The sequence below is a fragment of the Triticum aestivum genome, chromosome 1B (genome assembly GCF_018294505.1).
Source record: "Triticum aestivum cultivar Chinese Spring chromosome 1B, IWGSC CS RefSeq v2.1, whole genome shotgun sequence".
In the NCBI taxonomy this organism is placed as follows: domain Eukaryota; kingdom Viridiplantae; phylum Streptophyta; class Magnoliopsida; order Poales; family Poaceae; genus Triticum; species Triticum aestivum.
The window spans coordinates 104,698,006-104,723,164 of record NC_057795.1 but is presented as its reverse complement, the minus strand read 5'-3'; the positions used below and the strand labels follow the sequence as shown (position 1 = coordinate 104,723,164).

General features: G+C 42.4%; 1 long non-coding RNA gene across 1 annotated transcript; it reads right to left on the bottom strand.

Annotated features, from left to right (window-relative positions):
* Positions 1-20,448: 20,448 nt before the first annotated feature.
* On the bottom strand, positions 20,449-24,321 carry LOC123110547 (uncharacterized). The gene is made up of 5 exons (XR_006453464.1): positions 22,998-24,321; positions 22,794-22,882; positions 22,501-22,717; positions 21,824-21,912; positions 20,449-20,738 (listed from the first exon to the last, which is right to left on the bottom strand). It is a non-coding gene; the product is annotated as an uncharacterized lncRNA (long non-coding RNA).
* Between the last annotated feature and the right edge of the window lie 838 nt (positions 24,322-25,159).

The following is a 25,159-nucleotide window of genomic DNA, read 5'->3' as shown; positions in this document are numbered from 1 at the left end:
ATCACTGCTGCGACTTGGGCCGACTGTCCGTTAAGCAGGTACTCTCGTAGAAAAATCGCAAGCATCTGGTTAATCGGGCCATCTATCGGGCCCATTTAGCGTCATGCCCTCGAAAAGGAAATCCCTCCCCGCCGTCGAGAAAAACCAATAAATCGCTCGCTCCCCTCCCGACCTCTCCTCTCCCTCGCGATCTCGAAGAGACATGAGAATTGCCGCATCGCTCGCTCCCTCCTGCCCCTCCTCTCCCTCCCGATCTGGAAGAATCGAAGAGACATGAGAAGCGGCGCATCCCTCATGCGCATCAACCCCTCCCGATTCTTTTCGGTCCACGATCGCTAGGAGAGGGATCGCCTCGAGAGAGAGGAGGACGAGCGATCGGTGGTGCTGATCCGTCGGTGCGAAAGGGAAGATGAGGGCATCTGGTCACCGCGACTTTGAGAACCAGGGATCGGTCCGTTTCTCGGCTCCGGCAATCCGATGCTCTGCAGGAACACAAAGGTCCGTCCCGCCCACTATTGCGGACCAGACCTCGGGCACCGACCCTCATCTCTTCTTCCTTGTCATTCCGGGACTCGCAATGCACTGACGTCGACCTTACTGGCCACCTGGCACATCGATGGTGCCGATGAGGTTAGATGGCGTATGGTGGTTGCGCACTTGCGCTTGCTATGCTGAAACGAGGCCATGGCGACGGATCCAACTGACTGCAGGTTCCCCTGCCTTTTATTGGATAATTTATTTTCCGTGCTTCAGTTGTTTGTTTTGGTCAACTTAGGCATGCCATTCGTAATGACTGCACTAAGTCTTGCCGGTGGTGATCTGTTGTTGATTTGATTTTGCAGGGCTTGGTGCCGATGGTAGGGCCTGGCAACGATGGCTGAGAGAGAAATAGTTTACTGAATTATCATGTCAATTTAGATTTCCAAATAGCTAGAATTGCTCAAGTACAATTCAGGTTTCAGTTACAATCTATTCTTATTGGCCATGTTCATAACACGGCTGAGGCAGAGTATGTTTTGTAGAAACGATCCATCGTAGTGAAATTTCTCGCCACCTAATGTTGTTGTATTGAGAAGCTACAATACGAAACCTTAGCTTCAATCTGTAGTTTGTGTACCATTGCTATATTTTTTAAAATAAATCCTGGCTTTATTTATGTTATTTCTGGCACTATTATTTATGAACTCTTTATATCATTCAAAACAAAGAAGATTCCAGAAGGAATGGAAATTGATAGCTATGTTCTTAAATGATGCTATTGTGTTTACTTGCTAGCTGAGATCAGCTAACCATGATAGTACTTGGTTTGGTTGTTTGTTGTCTACAATTTAATTATTCAAACATGGTCATTCTCTTCTATATGCAACCATATGTATGTTTTACTTATTAAAAACAAAAAGGGGGAAGAGTAAAAAAAATGTGCATGTATTTTGTATTATTTAGTTTTTTATGGAGTTCATTGCAATGCAATTCTCTATATTGCAACTTGTGATGCTCGAGATCTGCAAATATGAATGCTAATTGTCCTCTCTTTAAGGTTGTGTGTTGCAGAATATGTGATGAACTGGTTTTCCACTATGTTATGAGGTTTGCATTCACCGAGGCATGCGATCTATTATAGAATAAGCGTTATGGACTATTCTCAGTTTTCTGGAATGATAATGGTATTTTCAAGCTTACTCAGCTGCATTACATAAATAGCACTAAGGTCCGTCAGACTGCCATGTAACTAAGATACACTTTCTGTTTGTGCTTCTATTTGAAAACATGTTGACCAGTGCCGCTTACATTTTGTATAGTATCAATAAAGAGTTTTTCATTCCCTATTTTTTGAATGTCAATGTCATTTTCCTATCTTTCTCTGCTATATTTTGCATGTATTAAGTTTCAATTATTCTTGAGGAACTGCCATAATCTATGTTGGCAGAATCTCTTGCACTTCTACAACACTGTATAGTCAAGATCAGCTTGAAGAACCGTGAACGTAGGATAAAATTTTGAGGTTACGCTAGAATTCCTTGTTTGTCCTTATTCAGTTTACACATGAATATTATTGTTTGTGTACAATATTGTGTGACGCAGGGAAAATTACATATGGTTGGAAGTTGTTTGATGAAGCTACATGTTGTTAATAAATCTCCATAAGATCTACATAAATTTAACCATTTTATTGGATGAACTCAATGGGCCATGTGCAATCTCTACTCCTAATGGAGCAGTTGGTAGTCTCGCTTCCAGGTTTTTTTTGTCCCATCTACCATGGTTTTTTTTGGTACCTCCTCCCACTTTTGCTGGTTTTTTTATAGATTTTTTTTCATCCCCTCCCCCACGAATCCACTCGCTACGTCTTTTTTAAGGGGATCCGCTCGCTACATCGTTGTGGCACGTTATTTTCACAAGTAATTCCCCTAAAAAAACACAGTGCCCTACCTCGACTTCCCTACCTGGACGCCGCCGCCGCCGTCCACCGATCTCGCCGCCTCTCGGCGATCCCCTCCTCCCTCCCGCAGCTCGAACGACCCACTATTTTGGCCACGAGTACTGCCTGCCTCTTCGCCCATGCGTCGCCCCTCCTTTTCACCATAGCCACGAGCACCATCCGAGGCGGAGCCGCGGCGCCTCCACAGATGCGGCGGAGACACCATATCCAGTGGAGACGGCGGTGTAAATCTTCTCCCACTCTGCTCCTTCCCCTGGTTACCGGCCTGCTCCACCTCCCATCTGCTTCGTGTGGATCTGCTCATGTGCAGCAGTAAACTTTATTTAGGTAGAACTATTCTTCTAGGCCTTTTTTTGTTACTTACAAATTAACTTTTTGAGCCAATGCTTACGGCATGAAGTATTACCTAGAGTTCCTTAATCAATCTGCTTGTCCATCGTTTCATTTGGTTCAATTACTATCAGCAAGAACGCATTGTGAAGCCGTTAGCTTATGAATGTGTGCTCTTCCTGCATGAAGTATGGGAGGTTTTTTTTCGTCCCGCCTCCCATGGTTTTTTTTGGTACCTCCTCCCACCTTCGCTGGGTTTTTTCGTAGATTTTTTTCGTCCCCTCCCCCCACTTCATCGGTTTATTTTCGCGTCACCCTCTCACGCAACGAAAGAAATCTGAATAGATCAGAACTTTCCATACTGGCGCAAGTTATTTAGTAATGTAGAATCAATCACGAACAATCTCTAAAGATCAAATCTAAATTAATTAACCTTACCTTAAATCGCTCAATCACATTAATTAGAAAATAAATAATTGTTTTTCAGAAAAAATCGCTCAATCACATTAACCTTACCTTAACTCATGGATGGTAATCAATCTCCAAACAAAGGAAACAATACATCGAGGGAGCGGTAAATAAACTCCCTTTCTTATGACATGTATATGATCTTCCCTTCCCTCTCCGTTGTCGAGCGTTCTTGATTCTCGAGGCCGATGCTTGGGCTACGTCACTGGGTCGTGACGGTGCCGGAGGACGAGAGCGGCGAGGTCGGGTGCCGCGGCACCGCGTTGGCCGCGGCCGGTGAAGGGGGCGAAGAAGGGCGGCTTCCCTGGCCCTGGGAGTTGGTGCGGTGGAAGCGGCACTTGAAGGACCCGGCGTGGGTGGCCGGCGCACAGACGCACTTGGAAGCGGGCCACATCCTCCGCGTATTCTTGGAGCTGTGGCTAGCCGATTTACATGAAATTAATTCCCTCAGTTGTGGTGGCAAATATAATACACATAATCCATATTGTTATGCACTAGCGTGTGTGTGAAATAGATTGATTATGGTCCCGTACCCAATAATATGGACATGTGTGTGTGTTAGAGAGGGGGGGGGAGAGAGTGAGGAAAAGGGAGGCAGAGAGTGTGTGTGTGTGAGGATTTGATGGTAAAAAATGTCGTCAATGTCACTTGATATGTATGAGAATATTAGTATTGAACTCTTAAAGTTAATGTGGCCCCGTTGCAACGCACGGGCATTCTTCTAGTAAATATAAATTTCCAACACTATCATACAACACTGCTGATGGACGGGCGCGGCAACACGCGCCATCAATGATCTAGTTTTCTTGATAACTAGTTACATATCGTGTGTTGCAACAAGGTCATTCAAATTCCGGGATCAACACCGATCATGGGTAACCTACATCTTCAGATTTCACATGCACAGCAGACGATATTGTATATTTATATATATATACTAGGTAATTGCCCGTGCGTTGCATCGGGGGCATAAATATCCAGTTGGTTTCACATCAATTGTGTTTTGTTTAGGATCCTCATGCACATCAAATAGCATTGTCGAATTTGATAACCTTGAAATCCTCCTCCTTTGTCCTCCCATATTTGTCTCCCCAATCCATCATCACCATTGTCGTTAATGGTACATCCGGCTTACAATCATCCAACTCTTCGACAATACCAAGGTATGTCGCGAACGGACAAGCGCCAAGTCAACATGCTGATTACTGTAAAAATACATCAGATTGACGTTCCTTAAAATTTGGCATCAAATAATAAAAAATGTAGAAATAATTTTTGATTCATAGCTAGTACAAATGTAGAAGAATAAACCATCTAAAATGTGTGGTACGTGGTTTGCTTGCAAACATTCTTATATGTCTAAGTTTTTGAACATAAGTAAGATAAGATCCATTGTGCATGACGTATGAAATATATCAAAACAGAAGTTGGATGGATGGATGTGTAATTGATCCAGTGCTGCATAGATCGAAAATATTCGACAAAGTGTCGGGCCGTATTATTTAGACCATTCACATCCATCAACCGCATGGGAAAATATTGTAGTGAACCCCTCTATGCTGAACCCCGCAGTTTCGAATCTACATCACCTTGGCACTCAATAGCGAAGCCGGCGACTGAATTTGCATAGTAGAAAACAGCAGCCCCATCTAAGTTAATTTGTCTAGTAGAGAAGTACCTGATGCCGGGGACAAGAGTGACGGCACACCCAGAGCGGCTAGACAGGCACGCAGCAGCTAAAGCTCGGAGTAACCACCTTGGCGAGCAGGCTGTCCAAGGCGAGTCGTTTGATCGGGCAACACTAATGTGCAGATGATTTAAGGCAGCACCCATTCATCTATTTGCATCTAACTAATTATGACCATATGTTCAGACCTGCACTGGTAGTGCATATGATAGGTCGTGGAGGTCGGCGGCCGTGGAGGTCGAGCGGCGGCCGAGGAGCCAAGGAGTGGCGGTCGAGCGGCAGTCATAGAGGTCGAGCGGCGGCCGAGGAGCTAAGGAGCGGCGGCCGTGGTTGGGGCTGGGCAAGAACGCTAAAACCCTAGCGCCGCCAGTTCGAGACCGTGAGATGGAGTGCGTGTGTTTGTGTTGTATAGTCTGGCTCGCTTGGGCTGGGCTTCGGCCTTTGGCCCATTTGTGAACGATCGAAGGGGCGACGAGAGAAAAGCTGGTGTCGGACGAATGTAAGAGAGGAAACGGAACCTTCCGTTTCTTTTATATAGTAGAGATATAAAAGGACAATGCATACCCATTTGGCCCCGCTTAGATGGACGTATCCCCTCATATGCTGGTTTAAAATACAAGCATTGGTGCGTTGTTTTGTTTCCACGCGAAAATCAAATACTGACCAGTAATGTACATCTGCAAAATAGTTACGGGTGTATAAACTTGTTGGGGAACGCAGTAATAATTCAAAAAAATTCCTACGTATCACCAAGATCAATCTAGGAGATGCTAGCAACGAGAGAGAGGGAGTGAATCTCCAGACCCTTGAAGATCGCTAAGCGGAAGCGTTACAAGAACGCGGTTGATGGAGTCGTACTCGCCGCGATTCAAATCACGGAAGATCCGACCCAAGCGCCGAACGGACGGTGCCTCCGCGTTCAACACACGTACAGCCCGGGGACGTCTCTTCCTTCTTGACCCAGCAAGGGGGAAGGAGAAGTTGAGGGAGAACTCCGGCAGCATGACGGCGTGGTGGTGGAGCTCGTGGTTCTCCGGCAGAGCTTCGCTAAGCACTACGAAGGAAGAGGAGGAGGAGTTGGAAGGGGGAAGGGCTGCGCCAGGGGAAGGGTGCGGCTGCCCTCCCACCTCCTCACTATTTGTAGGGCAATGGGAAGAGGGGCCCAGCCCCCTAGATGCATCTAGAGGGTGGGGGCGGCCAAGAGGGGGGGGGGGGAGACTTCCCCCCCAAGCAGGTGGGAGGCGCCCCCACCCCTAGGGTTTCCAACCCTAGGGGCCTTGGGCCCTTTGGGGGGGCGCACCGGCCCACTAGGGGGCTGGTTCCCACCCATATTCAGCCCACTTGGGCCCCCGGGGTAGGTGGACCCAGCCGGTGGACCCCCGGACACCTTTCGGTGGTCCCGGTACAATACCGATAACCCTGAAACCTTCCGGCGACTGAAACTGGACTTCCCATATATATAAATCTTCACCTCCGAACCATTCCGGAACTCCTCGTGACATCTGGGATCTCATCCGGGACACCGAACAACTTTTAGTAACCACATACAATTTTCCATTACAACTCTAGCATCACCGAACCTTAAGTGTGTAGACCCTATGGGTTCGGGAACCATGCAGACATGACCGAGACATCTCTCCTGCCAATAACAAATAGAGGGATCTGGATACCCATATTGGCTCCCACATGTTCCACGATGATCTCATCGGATGAACCACGATGTCGGGGATTCAATCAATCCTGTATACAACTCCCTTTGTCCATTGGTATGTTACTTGCCCGAGATTCGATCGTCGGTATCCCCGTACCTCATTCAATCTCGTTACCAGCAAGTCTCTTTACTCGTTCTGTAATGCATGATCCCGTGGCTAACTCCTTAGTCACATTGAACTCATTATGATGATGCATTACCGAGTGGGCCCAGAGATACCTCTCCATCATACGGAGTGACAAATCCTAGTCTCGATCCGTGCCAACCCAACAGACACTTTTGGAGATACCTGTAGTGCACATTTATGGTCACCCAGTTACGTTGTGACGTTTGATACACCCAAAGCACTCCTACGGCATCCGGGAGTTGCACAATCTCATGGTCTAAGGAAAGATACTTGATATTAGAAAAGTCTAGCAAACGAACTACACGATCTTGTGCTATGCTTAGGATTGGGTCTTGTCCATCACATCATTCTCCTAATGATGTATCTCGTTATCAATGACATCCAATGTCCATGGTCTAGAAACCATAACCATCTATTGATCAACGAGCTAGTCAACTAGAGGCTCACTAGGGACATCATGTGCTCTATGTATTCACACATGTATTACGGTTTTCGGTTAATACAATTATAGCATGAACAATAGACAATTATCATGAACAAGGAAATATATTAATAACCATTTTATTATTGCCTCTAGGGCATATTTCCAACAAAACTTACACTCGTTCCAAGCGTGGTGTTACTCTATTTGTTTATCGGGGAGAGGATTTATAGCACACATGTCCGGGGGCATGTGGATCTTGTGCCGTCAATTTGAGCCATGATTCGTATGGGTTATGTATAGACACAATTCGATTTTCATTTTTGTGCGTAATGCATTTGTAGATCATGCTGATATACATATTGGTGCGGGATCTGATACCTATTCCATGGGTCCCCTAACAGTGAAAAATGGGAACAAACATATGGATATAGAATGAATGAGCAAAACTGATTCATTATGCCATTGTTCTGTTGTTATTCTTAGTTCTGTTTGTTCTTATCTTCCCGTCCCTTGAAAAAGAGCATCCGCCTTGAAGCATCATTTCAAACGAGGAAAGGGAAGAGATCATCTTTTATCCTATAAATTGAAGGCCTTCGAAGGTATCAACACCCACAACAATATATTTGGTGCAAAAAGGTACATATTCGGTCACAACGGTTCATTTTCTTATATTTGCTTACAATCTTGTTTCTTCAGTTACAGGCTCTTAATGTGTCCTATAGTTGGGGATTCTCATCTTTGAAGTTTGTCTTGCTTCCTTTTGTTTGTTGTACTCAATCGTTATCCTAGAACAACTTTTCTGTCTGATATATTGAGTCTTTCTAATATGAAATTGTATGAACTGCAATCTTACGATGCAGATGAAAATAGTGGAACTAGCTTATATATTTATTATTAGTTTAACTTTATAATTATTATTAGTTTGTAAAAGGTGTTGAAATAAGTTACATCACTTGAAACTGTATTTTATGAAGATTTAAAGGCAAGTTACATATAATGAAACTTAAACTTGCCGTAGTACTTCTCTTATATATTTATTATTAGTTTAACTTTATAATTAGTCATGTCAAAAGCATTGTGTTGTGTGACTGTTTGGACTCATTAGAATAATAACTCTAATACTACTTGAATCTTATTGATCATGTTTATAACTTTGTGTTGTTGTACTCGTATTTTGTTGTGAACACTGATAGTACTTGAATGCTGTTGTTGTGGCATTGTTGGAGATATTGGCGTTCAATATAATGCAAGATTATGATCCGGAATATTACAGTGTGAACAAAAATAGTGGAAGTACCTTTATTTACGTATAAAGAGTTGATTTAGGTTAATCGGTCTGAAATTTAATGCTATATAACTGAATTGCGAAAAACATGTTAATGGAACTTAACTATTGTGCAAATTTTTATTTGTTCATAGATTAAAGATCATAAGTACTAATGTTAAAGCAAACCTGATGTGCAACTATACCGATTGAAGCTCTAAATTATTATCGTAATTCCATTTTCTTATAAAACAACTGTGTTTAGTGATTGCCACTAAATTTTACTTTGACGGTGAAAAGTTTTGAAAGTACAATGCTTGCACCGAAAGAACGGTGTATCGAGCCAAAGCATTCATTCAATACAAATGGAAATATTAAAGTTTTGAAGTGGTTTTGAAGAATGTAGAGCAGTGCTTAGATATGACAATTCCACCACGTACTTCGAATGGAAAGTTCAGTGATCACATAAGAGATACCTATCCGGAAAAGGTAAATGTTCGTTTTTATAGTTTAGATGTTCTAGTTCTAGTTTATTTATTGTACGACCTGTAACATCTTTCAAAGGGGTGACATAGTGTAACTCAACAATTCGAGCCGAGGCACACTAAAAGAAGCCGTGAGTGGAATATCAAGAAGGATCACATAGTGAAACAACATGTTGAATTTATAGAAAATGTTGGGGAACGAAGTAATTTCAAAAAAAATCCTACGATCACGCAAGATCTATCTAGGTGATGCATAGCAACGAGAGGGGAGAGTGTTGTCTACGTACCCTCATAGACCGAAAGCGGAAGCGTTAAGATAACGCAGTTGATGTAGTCGTACGTCTTCACGATCCGACCGATCCTAGTACGATGGTACGACACCTCCGCGATCTGCACACGTTCACCTCTGTGACGTCCCACGAACTCTAGATCCAGCTGAGGTCGAGGGAGAGTTTCGTCAGCACCAGGGCGTGGTGACGGTGATGATGAAGTTACCAGCGCAGGGCTTTTCCTAAGCACTACGACGATATGACCGAGGTGGAAAACTGTGGAGGGGGGCACCGCACATGGCTAAAAGATCAACTTGATCAACTTGTGTGTCTTTGGGGTGCCCCCTCCCCCGTATATAAAGGAGTGGAGGAGGGGCCGGCCGGCCTCCTATGGCGCGCCCCAAGGGGGATTACTACTCCTACTAGGAGTAGGTTCCCCCCCTTTCCTAGTCCAACTAGGAGGGGGGAGGAAGGGGAAGAGGAGAAGAAGGAAAGGGGGGCCGGCCCCCCTCCCAATTCAGATCGGGCTTGGGGGGCACCCCTCCTCTTGGCCGCCTCCTCTCTCTTCCACTAAAGCCCATGTAGGCCCATTAAGCCCTCGGGAGTTTCCGGTAACCTCTCGGTACTTAGGTAAATGCCCGAACTCATCCGAAACCATTCCGGTGTCCATACATAACCTTCCAATATATCAATCTTTATGTCTCGACCATTTTGAGACTCCTCGTCATGTCCGTGATCACATCCGAGACTCCTAACAACCTTCGGTACATCAAAACACATAAACTCATAACACCGATCGTCATCGAACATTAAGCATGCGGACCCTACGGGTTCGAGAACTATGTAGACATGACCGAGACTCACTCCTGGTCAATAACCAATAGCGGAACCTGGATGCTCATATTGGTTCCTACATATTCTACGAAGATCTTTATCGGTCAAATCGCATAACAACATACGTTGTTCCCTTTGTCATCGGTATGTTACTTGCCCGAGATTCGATCGTCAGTATCTCTATACCTAGTTCAGTCTCGTTACTGGCAAGTCTCCTTACTCGTTCCGTAATACTTCATCCTACAACTAACTCATTAGTCACAATGCTTGCAAGGCTTATAGTGATGAGTATTACCGAGAGGGCCCAACACGGAGTGACAAATCCTAATCTCGATCTATGCCAACCCAACAAACACCTTCGGAGACACCTGTAGAGCACCTTTATAATCACCCATTTATGTTGTGACGTACACAAAGTGTTCCTCCGGTATTTGGGAGTTGCATAATCTCATAGTCTGAGGAACTTGTATAAGTCATGAAGAAAGCAGTAGCAATGAAACTGACACGATCATAATGCTAAGCTAACGGATGGGTCATGTCCATCACATCATCCTCCTAATGATGTGATCCCGTTCATCAAATGACAACACATGTCTATGGTTAGGAAACATAACCATCTTTGATTAACGAGCTAGCCAAGTAGAGGCATACTAGGGACTTTATGTTTTGTCTATGTATTCACACATGTACTAAGTTTCCGATCAATACAATTCTAGCATGAATAATAAACATTTATCATGAATTAAGGAAATAAATAATAACTTTATTATTGCTTGTAGGGCATATTTCCTTCAGTCTCCCACTTGCACTAGAGTTAATAATCTAGATTACATAGTAATGATTCTAACACCCATGGAGCTTTGTTGTTGATCATGTTTTGCTCGTGGAAGAGGCTTAGTCAACGGGTCTGCAACATTCAGATCGTGTGTATCTTGCAAATCGCTATGCCCCCCTCCGACACTTGATGACGGATGGAATTGAAGCGTCTCTTGATGTGCTTGGTTCTCTTGTGAAATCTGGATTCCTTTGCCAAGGCAATTGCACCAGTATTGTCACAAAAGATTTTCATTGGACCCGATGCACTAGGTATGACACCTAGATCGGATATGAACTCCTTCATCCAAACTCCTTCATTTGCTGCTTCCGAAGCAGCAATGTACTCCGCTTCACACATAGATCCTGCCACGACGCTCTGCTTGAAACTGCACCAACTGACAGCTCCTCCATTCAATAAAAATACATATCCGGTTTGTGACTTAGAGTCATCTGGATCAATGTCAAAGCTTGCATCGACGTAACCGTTTACGACGAGCTCTTTTTCACCTCCATAAATGAGAAACATATCCTTAGTCCTTTTCAGGTATTTCAGGATGTTCTTCACCGCTGTCCAGTGCTCCACTCCGGGATACTTTGGTACCTCCCTGCTATGCTTATAGCAAGACATACATCAGGTCTGGTACACAGCATTACATACATGATAGAACCTATGGCTGAAGCATAGGGAATGACTTTCATTTTTTCTCTATCTTCTGTAGTGGTTGGTGATACTTCTCCAACATATCTATAATTTTTGATTGTTCCATGCTATTATATTACCTGTTTTGGATGTTTACGGCATTTAGTATACACTTTTATATCATTTTTGGCACTAACCTATTAACCGGAGGCCCAGCCCAAATTGCTATTTTTTTGCCTATTTCAGTGTTTCGAAAAAAAGGAATATCAAACGGAGTCCAAACGGAATGAAACCTTCGGGAGAGTTATTTTTGGAACAAACTCAATCCAAGAGACTTGGAGTAGACGTCAGGGAAGCTTCGAGGAAGCCACGAGGGTCCAGGGCGCACCCTACCCCCTGGGCGCGCCCCCTCCCTTGTGGGCCCCTTGTGGCTCCCCTGACTGACTTCTTTCGCCTATATATATCCATATACCCCGAAAACATCCAAGAGCACAATAGATTGGGAGTTCCGCCGCTGCAAGCCTCTGTAGCCACCAAAAACCAATCGGGACCCTGTTCCGGCACCCTGCCGGAGGGGTGGATCCCTCACCGGTGGCCATCTTCATCATCCCGGCGCTCTCCATGACGAGGAGGGAGTAGTTCACCCTCGGGGCTGAGGGTATGCACCAGTAGCTATGTGTTTGATCTCTCTCTCTCATGTTCTTGATTTGGCATGATCTTGATGTATCGCGAGCTTTGCTATTATAGTTGGATCTTATGATGTTTCTCCCCCTCTACTCTCTTGTAATAGATTGAGTTTTCCCTTTGAAGTTATCTTATCGGATTGAGTCTTTAAGGATTTGAGAACACTTGATGTATGTCTTGCATGTGCTTATCTGTGGTGACAATGGGATATTCACGTGATCTACTTGATGTATGTTTCGGTGATCAACTTGTGAGTTCTGTAACCTCGTGAACTTATGCATAGGGGTTGGCACATGTTTTCGTCTTGACTCTCCGGTAGAAACTTTGGGGCACTCTTTGAAGTTCTTTGTGTTGGTTGAATAGATGAATCTGAGATTGTGTGATGCATATCATATAACCATACCCATGGATACTTGAGGTGACATTGGAGTATCTAGGTGACATTAGGGTTTTGGTTGATTTGTGTCTTAAGGTGTTATTCTAGTACAAACTCTATGATAGATTGAACGAAAAGAATAGCTTCGTGTTATTCTCCTACAAACTCTATGATGCCCAATATCCTCCTATTATTTCTTATGATGAATCAGGTAACTAGGAGGAGCTTTCTATTCAACCAATCTCATTAATAAGGAGCTCAAAAAAGAGGGTTAAACCCACACACGATGTGAATAAGAAAAATAAAAGACGGAGAAGCAAAGGTAGAAAGGTATCCCTCCCAAATGATGTTGCTCCTATTACTCACTGTGATGTTGATAATTGCTATACTATTGGTGCTATACATACTATTAATGATGAGAGTGATTATGCTTATGATATGAAAATGCCCAAGCTTGGGGATGCTATGTTTGATGAGGATGACATGTTTGAGAATATATTTGCTACAATTAATGTTTGTCCCAAACTTGGGGATGCTACGTTTAATGAAGATGATATATTCAGCCTCCCAAGTTTCGATGAGAAAATTTATTATGATGATAGCATGCCTCCTATTTATGATGATTATATTGATGAAAGTGGGTTTGGAAGAGTGTCAACTTTAGGAAGTAATGATTCCACTATCTTGGAAGAGGTTTCAATTGATTATGATGAGAACAAAGTTGCTACTTATGATGATTATTGTGATGACACTTATGCTATAAAAAGTAGTGATGATTATATTTATAAAACTTGTCATGATTATGATTACCCTTTTTATGAAAATTACCCTTTTAATATGGAAACAATTTATAGTATTCGAGTCTCTTATGATACTCCCACTATTTTGAATGAGAAGAATTTTGCTTATGTGGAGAGTAATAAAAATTCTATGCTTGTAGATCATGAAAAGAATGCTTTATGTGATGGTTATATTGTTTAATTCATTCATGATGCTACTGAAAATTATTATGAGGCAGGAATATATGCTTGTATGACTTACAATAATATCAAGTTTCCTCTCTATGTGCTTAAAGTTTTGAAGTTATGCTTGTTTAGCCTTCCTATGCTAGTTGATTATTGTTCCCATAAATTGTTTGCTCACAAAATCCCTATGCATAGGAAGTGGGTTAGACTATGTGCTAATCATATTCTTCATGATGCTCTCTTTATGTTTCAATTTTTATCTTTTATGTGAGCATCATTGGAATTATCATGCCTAGCTAGGGGCGTTAAACGATAACGCTTGTTGGGAGGCAACCCAATTTTATTTTTGTTCCTTGCTTTTTGTTCCTGTTTAGTAATAAATAATTCATCTAGCCTCTGTTTATATGTGGTTTTATGTTTAATTAGTGTTTGTGCCAAGTACAACCTATAGGATCATCTTGGGTGATAGTTAATTTGATCTTGCTGAAAAACTGAAACTTTTGCACGGAAACGTGATTTTTAGTTGATTCTTTTTGCAGTAGATTAATAGATAAATTTCCTAGGACTTCCTATTTTGGTAGGATTTTTAGAGTTAGAGAGGTATTCTAAAGTTACAGATTGCTACAGACTGTTCTGTTTTTGACAGATTCTATTTTTCGTGTGTTGTTTGCTTATTTTGATGAATCTATGGCTAGTATCGGGGGGTATGAACCATAGAGAAGTTGGAATACATTAGGTTTAACACCAATATAAATTAAGGATGAGTTCATTACAATACCTTAAGTGGTGGTTTTTCTTTCTTGCACTAAGGGAACTTATCAGATTTCCTGTTGAGTTTTGTGTTGTGAAGTTTTCAAGTTTTGGATAAACATTTGATGGACTATGGAATAAGGAGTCGCAAGATCCTAAACTTGGGGATGCCCCGGAAGGCATCCCCTCTTTCGTCTTCATCTATCTGTAACTTTACTTGGAGCTATATTTTTATTCACCACATGATATGTGTTTTGCTTGGAGCTCTTGTATGATATGAGTCTTTGCTTTTTTTAGTTTACCACAATCATCCTTGCTGTACACACCTTTTGGGAGAGATACACATGATTCAAAATTTATTAGAATACTCTATGTGCTTCACTTATATCTTTTGAGCTAGGCAATTTTGCTCTAGTGCTTCACTTATATCCTTTTAGAGCACGACAGTGCTTTTATTTTGTAGAAATTATTGATCTCTCATGCTTCACTTATATTATTTTGAGAGTATTTTAGAACAGCATGGTATTTGCTTTGGTTATAAAATTGGACCTAATATAATGGGCATCCAAGTTGGGTATAATAAAAACTATCATAGAAAGTGCATTGGACACTATGATCAATTTGATGCTTGATAATTATTTTGAGATATAAAGGTGGTAATGTTAGAGTCATGCTAGTTGGGTAATTATGAAATTGAGAAATACTTGTGTTAAAGTTGGCAAGTCCCGTAGCATGCACGTATGGTGAACATTGTGTGACAAATTTGAAGCATGGGGTAATCTTTGATTGCCTTCCTTATGAGTGGAGGTCGGGATCGCCTGATGGTTAACTCCTACCAACCCTTCCCCTAGGAGCATGTGTAGTAGTACTTTGCTTCGAGGGCTAATAAACTTTTACAATAAGTATATGAGTTCTTTATGACTAATGTGAGTCCATGGATTATATGCAGTCTTAACCTTCCATCATTGCTAGCCTCTACGGTACCGCGCATTGCCCTTTCTCACCTTGAGAGTTGGTGCAAACTTCGCCGGTGCATCCAAACCCCGTGATATGATACGCTCTATCACACATAAACCTCCTTATATCTTCCTCAAAAAAGCCATCATACCTACCTATTATGGCATTTCCATAGCCATTCCGAGATATATTGCCATGCAACTTTCCATCGTTTCATTTATTATGACACGTTTCATCATTATCATATTTACTTGCATGATCATGTAGTTGACATCGTATTTGTGGCAAAGCCACCATGCATAATTTTTCATACATGTCACTCTTGATTCATTGCCCATCCCGGTACACTGCCGGAGGCACTCATATAGAGTCATATTTTGTTCTAGTATCGAGTTGTAATCCATGAGTTGTAAGTAAATAGAAGTGTGATGATCATCATTATTAGAGCATTGTCCCTTGAAAAGAAAGGCCAAAAAAAAGAGAAAGGCCAAATAAAAAATTAAAAAAAGAAGAAGAGAAAGGCTAAATAAAAAAAGGGAAGGCCCAAAAAAGGGGGACAATGTTACTATCCTTTTCCACACTTGTGCTTCAAAGTAGCACCATGACCTTTATGGTAGAGAGTCTCTTATTTTGTCACTTTCATACACTAGTGGGAATTTTTCATTATAGAACTTGGCTTGTATATTCCAATAATGGGCTTCCTCAAAATGTCCTAGGTCTTCGTGAGCAAGCAAGTTGGATGCACACCCACTTAGTTTCTTTTGTTTAGCTTCATACATTTATAGCTCTAGTGCATCCATTGCATAGCAATTCCTACTCCTCATGTTGACATCAATTGATGGGCATCTCCATAGCCTGTTGATTAGCCTCGTCAACGTGAGACTTTCTCCTTTTTTTGTCTTCTCCACACAACCTCCATCATCATATTCTATTCCTCCCATAGTGCTATATCCATGGCTTACGCTCATGTATTGCGTGAGAGTTGAAAAAAGCTGAAGCGCGTTAAAAAGTATGAACCAATTGGTTGGCTGCAACCGGGGTTGTGCATGATGGGAGTATTTTGTGTGACGAAAATGAAACATGGCCTAACTATATGATTTTGTAGGGATAAGCTTTCTTTGGCGACGTTATTTTGATAAGACATGATTACTTGTTAGTATGCTTGAACTATTACTATTTTTATGTTAATATGAACTTTTGTCTTGAATCATTTGGATCTGAACATTCATGCCACAGTAAAGAAAATTACATTAAGAAATATGCTAGGTAGCATTCCACATCAAAAATTCTGTTTTTATCATTTACCTACTCGAGGACGAGCAGGAATTAAGCTTGGGGATGCTTGATACGTCTCCAACGTATCTATAATTTTTTATTGTTCCATGCTATTATATTACCTGTTTTGGATGTTTATGGGCTTTACTATACACTTTTATATCATTTTTGGGACTAACCTATTAACCGGAGGCCCAACCCAAATTGCTGTTTTTTTTGCCTATTTCAGTGTTTCGAAGAAAAGGAATGTCAAACGGAGTCCAAACGGAATGAAACCTCCGAGAGAGTTATTTTTGGAACAAACGCAATCCATGAGACTTCGAGTTGACGTTAGGGAAGCTTCAAGGAAGCCACGAGGGTCCAGGGTGCGCCCCCACCCTCGTGGGCCCCTCGTGGCTCCCCTGACCGACTTCTTTCGCCTATATATATATATCCATATACCCTGAAAACATCCAAGAGCACAATAGATTGGGAGTTCCGCCACCGCAAGCCTCCGTAGCCACCAAAAACCAATCGGGACCCTGTTCCGGCACCCTGTCGAAGGGGGGGATCCCTCACCGATGGCCATCTTCATCATCCCGGCACTCTCCATGACGAGGAGGGAGTAGTTCACCCTCGGGGTTGAGGGTATGTACCAGTAGCTATGTGTTTGATCTCTCTCTCTCTCTCTCTCCTTCTCTCTCTCTCGTGTTCTTGATTTGGCATGATCTTGATGTATCGCGAGCTTTATTATAGTTGGATCTTATGATGTTTCTCCCCCTCTACTCTCTTGTAATGGATTGAGTTTTCCCTTTGAAGTTATCTTATCGGATTGAGTCTTTAAGGATTTGAGAACCCTTGATGTATGTCTTGGATGTGCTTATCTGTGGTGACAATGGGATATTCACGTGATCTACTTGATGTATGTTTCGGTGGTCAACTTGCGGGTTCTGTAACCACGTGAACTTATTCATAGGGGTTGGCACACGTTTTCGTCTTGACTCTCCGGTAGAAACTTTGGGGCACTCTTTGAAGTTCTTTGTGTTGGTTGAATAGATGAATCTGAGATTGTGTGATGCATATCGTATAATCATACCCATGATACTTGAGGTGACATTGGAGTATCTAGGTGACATTAGGGTTTTGGTTGATTTGTGTCTTAAGGTGTTATTCTAGTACAAACTCTATGATAGATCGAACGAAAAGAATAGCTTCGTGTTATTCTCCTACAGACTCTTGAATAGATCGATCAGAAAGGATAACTTTGAGGTGGTTTCATACCCTACAATAATCTCTTCGTTTGTTCTCTGCTATTAGTGACTTTGGAGTGACTCTTTGTTGCATGTTGTGGGATAGTTATATGATCCAATTATGTTATTATTGTTGAGAGAACTTGCACTAGTGAAAGTATGAACCTTAGGCCTTGTTTCCTAGCATTGCAATACCGTTTACGCTCACTTTTACCACTTGTTACCTTGCTGTTTTTATAATTTCAGATTACAAAAACCTATATCTATCATCCATATTGCACTTGTATCACCATCTCTTTGCTAAACTAGTGCATCCATACAATTTACCATTGTATTGGGTGTGTTGGGGACACAAGAGACTCTTTGTTATTTGGTTGTAGGGTTGTTTGAGAGAGACCATCTTCATCCTACACCTCCCACAGATTGATAAACCTTAGGTCAACCACTTGAGGGAAATTTGCTACTGTCCTACAAACCTCTGCACTTGGAGGCCCAACAACATCTGCAAGAAGAAGGTTGTGTAGTAGACATCAGTTGGGAGTTGAGTCTGACTCAACTTCACACCTTGTAACACAGGAAAGAACCCTTTCTTTGACTGATCCATTTTGAACTTTTTCAAAACTTTATCAAGGTATGTGCTTTGTGAAAGTCCAATTAAGCTTCTTGATCTATGTCTATAGATCTTGATGCCCAATATGTAAGCAGCTTCTCCGAGGTATTTCATAGAAAAACTTTTATTCAGGTATCCCTTTATGCTATCCAGAAACTCTATATCATTTCCAATCAATAATATGTCATCTACATATAAGATTAGAAATGCTACAGAGCTCCCACTGGCTTTCTTGTAAATACAGGCTTCTCCAAAAGTCTGTATAAAACCATATGCTTTGATCACACTATCAAATCGTTTATTCCAACTCCGAGAGGCTTGCACCAGTCCATAAATGGATTGCTGGAGCTTGCACACTTTGTTAGCACCCTTTGGATCGACAAAACCTTCTGGTTGCATCATATACAACTCTTCTTCCAGAAATCCATTCAGGAATGCAGTTTTGACATCCATTTGCCAAATTTCATAATCATAAAATGCAGCAATTGCTAACATGATTCGGACAGACTTAAGCATCGCTACTGGTGAGAAAGTCTCATCGTAGTCAACTCATTGAACTTGTCGAAAACCTTTTGCAACAAGTCGAGCTTTGTAAACAGTAACATTACCGTCTGCGTCAGTCTTCTTCTTAAAGATCCATTTATTTTCTATGGCTTGCCGATCATCGGGCAAGTCCACCAAAGTCCCTACTTTGTTCTCATACATGGATCCCATCTCAGATTTCATGGCCTCAAGCCATTATCTGGGCTCATCATTGCTTCCTCATAGTTCGTAGGTTCATCATGGTCTAGTAACATGACTTCCATAATAGGATTACTGTACCACTCTGGTGCGGATCTTACTCTGGAAGACCTACGAGGTTCGGTATTAACTTGATCTGAAGCTTCATGATCATCATCATTAGCTTCCTCACTAATTGGTGTAGGAATCACGGGAAATGATTTATGTGATGAACTACTTTCCAATAAGAGAGAAGCTACAACTACCTCATCAAGTTCTACTTTCCTCCCACTCACTTCTTTTAGAGAAACTCCTTCTCTAGAAAGGATCCATTCTTAGCAACAAAGATTTTGCCTTCAGATCTGTGATAGAAGGTGTACCCAACAGTTTCCTTTGGGTATCCTATGAAGACGCACATCTCCGATTTGGGTTCGAGCTTATCAGGTTGAAGCTTTTTCACATAAGCATCGCAGCCCCAAACTTTAAGAAACGACAACTTTGGTTTCTTGCCAACCACAGTTCATAAGGCGTCGTCTCAACGAAATTTGATGGTGCACTATTTAAAGTGAATGCAGCCGTCTCTAAAGCATAACCCCAAAACGATAGCGGTAAATCAGTGAGAGACATCATAGATCGCACCATATCCAATAAAGTACGGTTACGACGTTTGGACACACCATTTCGCTGTGGTGTTCCAGGTGGTGTCAGTTGTGAAACTATCCCATGTTGTTTCAAATGAAGACCAAACTCATAACTCAAATATTCTCCACCGGTATAGGATGACGACAAAATATTTTTCTTAGAGAAAAGTATGTTTTTAATCCCTCAAGTTCCCAAAAAGTGCAGACTTGGTCCCTCAAGATTTTTTGGTATACATTTGGTCCCTCAAGTCTCAAAACCGGGTAAGTTTGGTCCTAAACCAGATTTTGACCCCGATGACTGGGTTTGACCGGGTCAAACCCACCAGATGAACCGTAAACGAACATTAAATTCCGAAAAAAAAATACAAAATCAGTTCAAAAAAATTGGTCACACCTTGCACATGTAAGCATATTCGACCCCAAAAAAAATTCAGAATTTTTTGAATTTAAAAAAAAACGAATTTACTATTCATCGGACAACTATTTTTGTTTTTTTGTTACGATCTCCTCGAGTGTCAAAAGACCACAAAAATTTGGTCGGACCTTGCGCATGTAAGCATATTGGACCGCAAAAAAGTTCAGAATTTTTTGATATTTTTTGAAAAAATTCGAGTTTACTGTTCATCTAGCGGGTTTGACCCGGTCAAACCCAGTCAACGGGGTCAAAATCTGGTTTAGGACCAAACTTACCAGGTTTTGAGACTTGAGGGACCAAATGTATAAAAAAAAATCTTTAGGGACCAAGTCTGTACTTTTTGGAAACTTGAGGGACTAAAAACATACTTTTTTCTTTTTCTTATGGACCTCGGCTTCATCAAGCTTACCAAGTCCAACAACGTCAACAAGCTGGAACTTTTTAGCGCTCATATCGTCCTGAAGCTTTTCAGAAAGGACCTTGATTGAGTAGTGAGAAGATCAGAAGGCAGTAAATCACCACAATCAGCTTAGCAGCAGCCAAATAACAAGATGAAGATGATAGGGCAGCAAGGAACATGTGGTAAATGGAGGCACATGAATCTTCTACATGCAGAAATAGCTGAAATGAAACAGGTTTTGCTATTTCAGGCACAGCAGATACTGTAGTTGCTCAACATAATCTAATAAGCAAGAACGACGGGAAAAATAATAAAACATTGGCTGAAAATGTAGGAAAATTGATAGCCAGACGTGAATATGACTAAAAACTGTTATTTTTTCTATGTATAGGCAAAACCACAACAAGGTAAATAATAAGCTTTTGAACATATATTTTGGGCTGCTGATAAGTAAAACCTGTGTATTTCTTTGTACCAAGCACACAGATTAGACCAGAAAGAAAATAAAGGAAGAGGATCTTAGCAGGACTTTTACAAAAGCAAATCGACCTTCTTTGTGTTGAACATTAAATTCAGCTGGCAATTCTTGGCTTCAAGCACGAAGAACTTAAGGGTAGAATGCTAGCAGAAAATATAATCCAAGCACCTAAGAATGGCTTCATATCACTGAGCCGCAACCCACGACAGTAAGACAAAGAACTAAGGTAGGGACTAACCCCAATAGGCACAAGTCTGCATCATATTTTGACCTGGTGTACCAATCCCTACAACTAATTAGGCATGTGATTCACCAACTAATCCTTAAGCCAATGAACCACACAGGGACTAACCATAATGGCCACAAATCTATGTCATATTTTAACTTATTGTAATCCAACAATTCCTGAAGGGAAACACCTAAAACTGTACTGACCCAAACCAACAGTCAGATCAGCGAAATATCTTAAACTAATTGAATCCAACAATAGACAGTTACGAAAGGCAACAAAAAACTACCACGAATCTCAGCATGCGATGTAGCCTCCCGCAAAGCAACAAAAAACCCGGGGATCCAAGCAGATCCCCTAATCCATCCAAAGAAATCCAAACATATCCAGGCTTGTGCATCCAGTTTTTTTACTCGAATTCAAACAGACAACGCGGCCAAAAAAATACAATTACTTCACGAACATGGCGCTGCAGATAACTAATTAATCTTTAATTCATCCAAAATATAATCTACAGGGAAATTCATCCAAAAACATAATCTACAGGGAATTTTTTTTCACAATTACTTCACAAACATGGATAGAAGATGAATGATTACCTTAGAAGTACCTTAATAAATTATGAACCATGTACTAATTGGGGCCGGTTCTCCTACTGCTAGATGTTGAAAGTGCCAATGTCATAGTCCTGCAAGAACGGATCACATCAGCTGACAAATACTTGAAACAAAAATATGCCATGAACCCTCATTCCTTTAAAGGGTCTAAAATAAATAAGCATCAATATGTATGACTACACAAGCCATTAAATCTTGCGCTTTTAAATTTTGAATTACAGCAATGAAGTTCATTTTCGAGGGATTTTTAAACAGTCATGTATAACTCAAATGAAGATCTGAAAGTACCTTGTAGGAAAGCTAATTGGTTACCCAATTTTCTGATTAAGCTTTTGGTTATCAAATCCAAGTTTTAAATCAACACTCAGTAGCTCGCATCGCCTTTCTACTACAATTTCTTCATGGCACATCTGCTAGCAGCGGCTAATCCTGTATCTAATGTCCATCTATAAGGAATAAAACACAAGAAACTACAAGTTCTGCTGTAGTTAGTTCTCCTCTTTTTCTGGACATAATTTCAGTTCCTATTAGGAAACCACAATGTGGTTAAGAAATACTTCTACAGGTACCAACAATAATTAGTAAATTAATCATGTCCAGCATCAAACTGGTCCACATATTTTCACAAAAGCACAATTAGGGATTACAGAGGGCTTTACCCTTGGAGCGGACCCGTTCTTTTGCTCCCTCTTTGCTTCTTAGGGATTACACGGAGCATCTCCTTAGCTTTCTTCTCCTCACCTTGCAGGGCATCACTGGTGTACTTTCCAGGCCGCTCCTTCTCTAGCACCATTCACTTCAATCTACTTCTCATCAGTGAGCGGCACATGTGACACAAACTCTCTCATCGTTCTCAATGATTGTTCCAACAGAAACCTGCATGCACAATTATATATAAGAGATGGTAAAGCGGTTGAACCTAATAATAACTGATGATCTACCAACTTGCAACCTTCAGAGTCCAGCTTCAGCTGCAGCCTCTGTACAACCTCTGTACACCTTGCCTGAAGCTATCTTGCATACTCACTTCCTGATACAAGCCTAAAATGGTCGCCAGAAGATAATAATTGTGAGCATTTGTATCTCTTTTTGTCGCAAGCTTGGTGATGTTTTTCATAAGCTTGCTACGTGCTTAGGAACATAGAACAACACATACTTTCAGAATTCAGATCGAGTTTGTGTATCCTGCACCGCCACGCGCCTCCCCATCGTGGAGCCCATCTGGTTCCTCGCCATCGTCTTCCCCTTCTTCAGGCCCATCAACTCCGCCGTCGGATCCCTCCTTATCAGCTTCACCGTCTACACCATCCCGATGCTGGCGCACATGGTCACGTGCCGATCCGCACACACCCGCGACGTAACTACCACCACTGTCTTTTTTACATTCAGTTTGGTTAATTTACTACTGTCTATTCAAGTTCTAGTACGCACCACCAAAAGTAGCTACTTTTGCTTTCACTTTTAGCTTCGGAGTTTAGCATGCAATAGGTTGGATTTGTGGCGTTTGCATTGCATGCCTATGTTCTCTGGATATCTCGTGGTAGTTTGCTTGCTTTTGTTACGGCAGCAATGTGGCATCGTGGCACGCCTATGTTCTTTAGATGTCACCTAGCAAAGCAGCACGACTTTTCCAGAGACCGGCTAGTTTAAGTGTTAGCATAAAGCTATGGCAATGATTAAGCATGAATCATAATTAGTGGATGTACTGAACGTGAGACAAAACTGAATGAGGCAGTGTCAACTCTCATTCCTACACTTAGAAATAATAAAGCGAAAAAGACCAAGACAAAGGTGCTTTTGTACCATCTGGTGCTCCGGGACCCGAGTCGTGGTGCTGGAATTTGGAAGAACACCACAACAAAGTGTCTCAAAGCGATCGGGCACCATTAATATGTATTGTCAGAAAGAAGAAAAGAGTGATGAGAGCAGTCAGATCAAAATATTGCAGATCATCCTCTCCAAAAGAATCGATTTTTTCTTGGAGAGGCCACCCTCTCCCATATTGCAGATCACGCCCCAAGTAAAACAAAATACTAATTCACATCTAGGATGGCTCAAATCTCATCAAAATCGCAAGATCCCACGCCTAGCGGCGGGATCAGACCGCAAGATCCTCCTTTTCCTTGGCCACCACCGCCTCTGCATGCTTCCTATTGTCGCCCAGTTCCTCCTTGAACGCCGGGGGGGGCGGCGGCCAGGCAGGGGAGGGCTCTCGCAAGGCTTCGCTGGCCTTCAAGGCCTCGAGATGCTGTCCATCTTCTTCATCGAGCGATGCCAGGCGAGGAGGGGGTGGGAGGGAGTGGATCCGTCCTTCCCTGATGGTGGAGGGAACGAGGAGGGACGGGGTGGCGATGGTGGGGTGAGTAGAGGAGGCGGCGGCAGGAGGGGATGAGGGCCGCGGGAGGGGGAGCGGAGGCGGCGACGGCACGGAGAAGAGGATCGGGGTGAGGGAGGGAGAGAGGAGATATTTTTGAGGGAGAGGGAGAGGAGATATTCTCACGGAGAGAAAGGGCTGCCCAACATGCTCGCTGATTTTTTTCATCGCGTGATGCGCCCGCTCGCTGTGCACTATTCATAGCCAACGATAGCCGACGTGGAGGCATTGGTTGTGCCTAGCACTCCTTCAAGCTTTATATGTTCAATATTCAATTGTTGGGAACTTACTCAGGACTATATAGAGTATTGCACGGTTGCTTAGAATTTTTTTCCCAAACAAAAAGATTATACTCGCATGAGTATGTCACACAGTATCAGGTATTCACTCGGACTGAGCATAGATGTTCTCTATATAGTCCGCCCCTGTATAATGCCCCGGCCCGCAAAATAACTGACAAAAAATACGGGTCCGCGTTAAAGAAGCTGCCCGATCAGACACCGTAAACACGTCGGACCCGTAAAATTTTTTGAGGGGCGCGGTAAAATCCCACCTCCAACCCGCGAAAACACATGTTTCCCCCTCGACCCGACGGTGCCCTGCATCTCAGAAAAGCGGTTGGCGGGAGGGACATTTTAGCCGGCGCGTGTTTCCCGCCCCCTTCCGCAACCGCCCGCCATCGGTTCCGCCCATCCGCCGCCGGCGATTCCAGCCATATCTGCGGACGGAATCACGCCGCCGGGGCGTCCCTCACCCGGTTCCACCTAGCCGCTTCACCGGCTCCCCGGATCCGCCGAGTCGCCGTCCCCACCCCGGCATGGACCGCCGCAGAGCTACTGCCCAAGCCGCCGGTGAGTACTTGTGCTTGTGCTTTCGGATGTGATATGCATAGTTGTGTCATATGTGTCAAATTCAGATAAAAATCCATCTGAATATGTGGCATA